Below are 6,927 nucleotides of genomic sequence, written 5' to 3' on the forward strand. Positions count from 1 at the left end.
CACGCCAGACCCCTGAACTTTTCCTCCAGGATTGTTGGAAAGGGGCAGTTTCTCTAACCACTCTTTGTTTCCCTTTCTTAAAATTTTTTTTTTGTGTGTTCTTACTCACTTTTCTGCCTTTGCTTTTCCCTCTGAGCTGGGAGCTTTGTTCAGACAGACCTTCCCTTGTGAATGGTTTCAGTTTCAACAAATTGCCATTCTGTGACACCCCGCCAGAAAAGCGCCTTGGAAAATTCCCAACCACCTCCAGTCTGTGCTCTGGAGCACATTTCATTCCCAAATCCTGGGCTAACCATGGACCAAACCATCCATGGGCATAGCTCCCTCCACTCCAGGGCATCCCCTCTGCGAGGGAGTTTGCCCCACGGAACAGGGAAGGAATTTGTATCCAAGGAGTGCAATCCTGCTGGAGGTGGCGGCCTTGGTTTGAAGTTGAGGAGGGTGTTATTCAGCATTTCTGACAAGAACAGAATAATGATGCTGTGTCTGGTTTTGATTTAGAGCAAGTTGCAGTGCCACTTCAAAAAAAAAAAAAAATTATTCCTGTTTTTTAGTGCTTGAAATGATCAATTTTCTCTTTTGGAAGGTTAAGTGCCGGCAATCCTTTCTAATTTTTGGCTTTGCCATCAGCAAATAGAGAATCCTGTTATATTTAACAGTGTTTATGGAAGCAAGAACTTACCAAGTTTTGAAAGAAATATAAAAGCATTGAAAATTCCACGTCTTCTTTCTAAAAAATTTAGTTTTCCAGGAGTGTCTAACAATGATAACATAAAAAAGATAAGATGAATTTATGGGTTTTTTTTATTAGGTGTAAAAATAACTCCAAAGCGCAGAAGACGCATAATGAGATGCAAATCATGAAGTGGAAATGGACTCGTTTAGACAACCCAGGTTAATTCTTTGCCTCCATGCAAAGATTTGGTTTTTATTATGCACCTCTCCATGATTGATTCTCCTCAGATCCCCTGAACGTGATCCTTGACTTCGTTTTTCTCTCTTTCAACTCACACTGCAACAACTCACACAAAAATTTCGAACCGTGTTTTGACTGCTTTTTGTTTTCACTCTTCCCCACCGTGGTTTCTCCCAGCTATAAGAATAATAAAAATAATAAAGCCAATATCCCAGTTCTGCCTGGAGAAGTTTTATTTCGGTTTTACTTCCACCAATGTCAAAGCACCACTCGGAGCAGCCTTCATTCCCTGTCACGTGCTCAGAGATTTTTCCTTCATGCCTTTCTGGTTAGAGATGTCTTGTTGGAGGATTTTATTTTGTGCATGTCAGAGAACAAGTATGTTTTTTATGACATTTATGAATGTGACCAGTCTGGGAACATGCTGTCTGTCTGGGCGGGTTGCAGCCAAACTTGAAGTCATTGTGACCAGAATTTCCAATTTTGGGGACGGCTGATCCATCAGCTGGGGTCAATAAATTGGCAGAGTCATCTTTTATAGTATGGGAAGGGGACTTGGAGGGATTGTCAGGGAGAGGTTTTAATTATCTGGGATATTAAGCAGGACAATTTCTTCCACCTTTCTCTGCCTTTCCTTTTGGCTATAAAATTTATATTAACTGCAGTATGAAATACAAAAATAATTTCAATTCTGAATGCCTGTTACAGAAACCAGCTTTGTCCTGAAGCGCAGGAATCAAGCCTGTAGCATCAAAATATCAAAGGATTTCAGTTTTCTGCTGCCTGCCTTGTTTCAGCTGCTCCAGCCCTCTGAAATCCATGATTGAGAGTTGCTAACTCCCAACCATACCCTCCTGGCAAGCAGGCTTGAGGTTTTTTTAATATTTTATTTTAATTATTTTTAGTTTATAGCTCAGCAACTCGCTTGACCCAGGGGAACACTTAAACTAAATTTGATAGATGTCAAGTCAGGGAAAAAGAAAGACAGCAGTGTTCTTTCTCCCTGCAATTACAAATGTTTGCTGGAGACTTTTCTGACAGGATTAAGCGGAGCAGAGACCTGGGGGGAGCAGAGAGGGATTGGAGCCCAGGGCTCAGCTCAGCCTGGCTGATGTTCTCCAGAACCTGGATGGGGAGCAGGACTAGGACACCTCCAGTAGCAGTTCCTGACTCCAAAAACATCGGGTTTGCCTTTTTTCCCCCCTTTTTCCCCTCAATCCCGACGTGTGGATCAACTGGAGGAGCTAAAAAGAGCGTCCTTGTTTGTCCAGCTGACTTTTGGAGCTGTGGAGAAGCCCCATAGATGGGCTGAGAAACCCCCAAGCAAAACAAAAACCAGAGCTTAAAGAGCTGCAAAGAAACAGGGAAATGCTCTGGGAAAAGATGAAAAATCCTGCTTTCGACATCTCCCCTGAAAACAAATATCAGAAACATAAAAAAAAATCTTAAAAAGCAAGAAAAAAATGATTCTGCTGTTTTCCAAGCCATTTTTTTTCCTTGCAAACTAAATTTTTGAAGATACTGTAAAATAGGCCGATGCAATCAGTGACAAAGAGAGAAAAATTAAGCTCCTTAAATTTCTACAGGAATTATTCAGATGGGAAAAATGTTGCTTTTCTCCAGTATAATGTGCTGGCTGCATCAGGGAAAAGGAATGGGCTCTCCAGTTTTGTGTCATTACATCACTGGCTCAAATGTTGCCCAGGAATTTCATCCAAAACTCAGTGAAATCAGTGGGAGTTTCATTGCTGGGAATTAATTCTCAGGTACAAAAAAAAAGAGCAAATAGAAATTAGGCAAAAATATTGAATTGTGATTTTGAAAGTGCTCAGAGTTTTGTTCCCAATGGAATAAGGGAAGAAATGATATAAAAGTCTGATCTTTCCACGTTTCTTTTCACTAATATTTTTTGGGTGATCCCCTACCCCCTATAGATTTACTGCTTATATCTTATCGCTGGAAAAGAAGGGCAATTACAGGTTGGGAATGAATAACTTAAATACACCAAAATTAGGTTGTGTTTAAAGGTTGGAAACACTCCTTTTTGCTGCTTTTCTTGCTATAATGAAGAAATCAAAATGATTTCTATGGGACTGGATCATTTTTCCCACTGAACGAAAAGGCTGGCAAAGAAATGCTGCACAGAAATGAAAGTGCTCCATGGTTCATGTGAAATCAGCTGATCCTGGTTCGATTCTGGCAACATTCTGAGTGAAATAATATTGCCAAAGTGGTGCCCATGGCACTCAAAAATGCTCAGAGTGTAACATTTTTTGAAACCTGAGTTACATTTTCCTGATGGAGATGCCCTTTCCATTGTGGGAACCAAGGGTGGTACTGCACTTGCTCGTGATTTAAAGTGTTTCCACTGTCTGCTTCCCAGTCTTAATTAATTTGAAGGAAAACTCCTTAATGAATGGACAGGTATTCTTGTAACTTACTGAACAACATGTGCTTAGACTGAAATCCAAGCTGATTTATTTCTGTGCCTGTGGAATGTGAGAGTATTCCCTCCATATTTTGCTTCCCAGCTTTCAGACAAATAAATGACCCCTCATGGATATATCTTTACAATATTTGATAACAACAAAAAAAGGGGAGGTTATCTGAGTTAACTCACAATCAGGCAAGCAAAGTGGTTTAGCAGATTATGAAACCCCAAATTGTTCCGTGCTAATAATTATATTTGCTCCTGTTCCTTAATTCTGGGTGGGCAAAGCTGCTTTTCCTCTGTCTGCTGGAAAAAAAAAGCAGGATGGCTCTCCCTCTGCTTTTTGGCTTAGCTGCACACATCTGGGTTTCGTATCAAAAGAAATAAATATCAGCCCTAATTAATCCTTTGAGGCTGCTGGGTACGAACTCCTGAGCAGCCCAGGCTTTAGTTCCAGCCCCAGCCAGGCCCAGGGATGGGGTGGGCTGTGGAGGCCTGGCTGTTGATTTAATGCACGATATCATGTCCAAAAGGATCTGGAACAACACTGATTTACATCAGCTGAATATTTGGCTCCTTTGAGACTCCCCTGGGAAGGAGAGGGGGGATACCTACACCCATCCATTCCCCCTGCTCTGCTCAGATGTGGTGTGTAGCAAACTGCATTGCAAAATGCTTAGGAAACCCAGGGAATGTTTTATAAATGCAATTTGCTGAGGTTGTTTAATTGGGAAAATAATATTCTTTCAAGAAATGCAAACGACTTGATTTACTAGTCCTTTATAAAAAAGTTATTATAATGATTTGAGCAGGAGATAAATCTCCTGTATTTCAGACAAAGGAGTATTGGGATGGCAACACTCTGATTAGTTTTACGTCTTTCCTAATTCAGCTAATTCAAAGATAGACCTCAGGGAGTTCTTTGAACAGCAATAAAACTTGTTGGGAATGGGCTCTGTTACATGTCTTACAATTCAAAACCTGTCTGTCTCTATTTTTACTCCCTCCCTTTTTTTTTTTTTTTTTTGAGAAAAAACTCTAAAATGATTTTGATCCAAATATGAGAGCGAATTCAGAGCAAATGGAAGTAAAGGGAGTGTTAACACTGGCCTGGGTACAGCCAGGCTTTGTGCAAACCTTTCCCCCTTCCAGTGCTCCTCAAGCCTAACCTGCAGTAAACCTTGTTATTCCAGCCCTGGATTTATCCAGCAAAAAGCTGCCAACTGCCCCAAATCGTGTGGCTGATTTCTGTAACGAGTGCTAATGAGACCACCACACTGATTTTCCCAGGTTTGTTATTTTCCTTCCCAACCTGAGCCCAAATTGGAACCCTCATCCCTAGAGGTTCCAACCTGGTGCTTTAATCCCCTGCAAAACTCCTGCCCACGCTGCCATCTGAAGCCATTCCCATGGGTCCAGACTGGTTTTGTTGTGCTAAGCAGGAGCATGTTTTCATGACTATCCATCTACTAAAGGATATTAATTTTCCAGTGGGGAATATTTCAAATACTTCCAAAGAAGATTTTTCTTTTCTGCTTTTCTTCCCTCTTTTTTTTTTTTTTTTTTTTTTTTTTTGGGATTATTGAAAGTAAAAAAATGAAAGGAATAAAATCATACCAGAAAAAAACTATAGTAAAATAAGAAAAGCAGGGAAAATTGAGAATTAGAATTATGGAATTGTTTAGATTGGGTAAGACCTCTAAGATCATTGAGTTCATCCATTATCCCAGCACTAACCCATGTCCCCAGGTGACACATCCACATGTCATAAATCCCTCCAGGAATGGTGACTCTACCACTGCCCTGGGCAGCCTTTTCCAATGCTTAATAAGCCTTTCAGTGAAGAAATTTTCCCTAATATCCAACCTAAACCTCCCTTGGCACAACTTGAGGCTGTGTCCATTGGTTACTTGGGAGCAGAAACCAAATTCCACCCCACTACAACCTCCTGTAAAGGTGAAGCTGATGCTGACATTGATGGCCCTGGATGAAGCCCAGATTTCAGTCAGAAATCTTCAATTCCATGCAACATTTTATGAAACTTCTTGCGTGTTCCTGAATTTCACGCACATTTTTACAGAGATCTGTCATATGAAGGCCAAGCAAGAGAATCCTCTAACAAAGAAAATTAATATTCTAATAAACATCAGTGTCCAGTCTTGATTTCTGAAAGTATTTCACAAACACAAAGGGCCAGATTACTAAATTAAGATTCACAAAATAAGGGCCAGATTAATTGCTGTAATGGCAGGAAATCAATGGCATAAAAATCAGATTCTCTTGCAGAAATCTTACAGAATTATTGTTTTCTTGGGCCATTTTTTATGGACAATCCAAGAACTGCCACCAGCTGTGATTTTCCTTAAATCCTTTGATAAAAGGAAGAAGTAAAGCCACAATTAAATAAATTACAATCCCTCTTATTGTTGGGCAAACAAAGCCCTTGTGAAGGAAAAGGAATGGCTGCAGGAAGGTCATTGCCAGGAAGTATTTGAACACCATTATTCCTCCTCTATCAGTCCCTCCTGGGTGATAAGAGTGTCTTTAGACCCCTCAGTCAAGTTCCTCTTACCCTGATATCTCCAAGTGGTCACTGACATTCCTATTTTTCACATCTGGCTGTAGGTTTGAGGTTCTCTCCCAGTTTTCCCTTGAGCTCTGGAGCCAGGACAACATGGTGGCATTGTCTGGTCTCTTCTCCATTAAAAATGAATCTTCCACCAACAAAAATAAAGGTGACTTCAAATATAAGTATGCAACATCCACATTTGTACTCAAATGCTCATTCTATATTTATTTATCTATAAGTGCCTGGCTGGGCACATACAGAGAACACAAAGCCTCCTTCCTCCATGATTGGCATCATTAATTTGGATTTAATTTTATTCTCACCCAGAAATTCATAGATAGAAAAGTGTGTTTGGGCTTTAGGGAAAAAGGTACCCAAGACTGCAACAATTAATTTGAGATTTTTCTTTTTATTTATTTGTCCAGCTATTTATGGGGTCATACAACCTAAGATAAAGGTGAATAATATGAGTCCTGCAGTGGTTCATTCCACCTCCTCTTTGTCATTTTGCTGAGTTAAATGGAAACCTAAATAACCTAAGGAATAACTTTATTTGGATTTTTTCCAGCTGTGCATTACAGAAATATTTGAATCTGTTATTGCTCCTAAACATGTATTTGCCTAAAGAGAGAGGTGAAATGACCCCGCAGGGGGAGAACTGGGACACTGGAAGTTACCAGGAAGGGAATTCAGCTCAAAAATAGGCTTGTAAATGAATTATCAGCACACAGCCCAAATACTGCTGCTTGTGGAACCATCACCTAAATCCTTGTTTCATGAAGTCACCCATCTTCCAAATTCATTTTGATCCTCTGTTTTCACTTAGTCTTTACCTTTCAAAAACAAAATTTTGAGTACTTCCATGTAATAAAAGAGCAATAAAACTTTGTCTAAAGTAGGGAAAATCTATTCTAGTGCAGTGAAATATCAGAGACTGCATTTCTCAAAGCTATTTAAATAGCTCAGAAAACCCCACCTGACTGGGAACTTTGATATAAAACAAATCTTGTT

The sequence above is a fragment of the Aphelocoma coerulescens genome, chromosome 11, assembly GCF_041296385.1.
Source record: "Aphelocoma coerulescens isolate FSJ_1873_10779 chromosome 11, UR_Acoe_1.0, whole genome shotgun sequence".
In the NCBI taxonomy this organism is placed as follows: domain Eukaryota; kingdom Metazoa; phylum Chordata; class Aves; order Passeriformes; family Corvidae; genus Aphelocoma; species Aphelocoma coerulescens.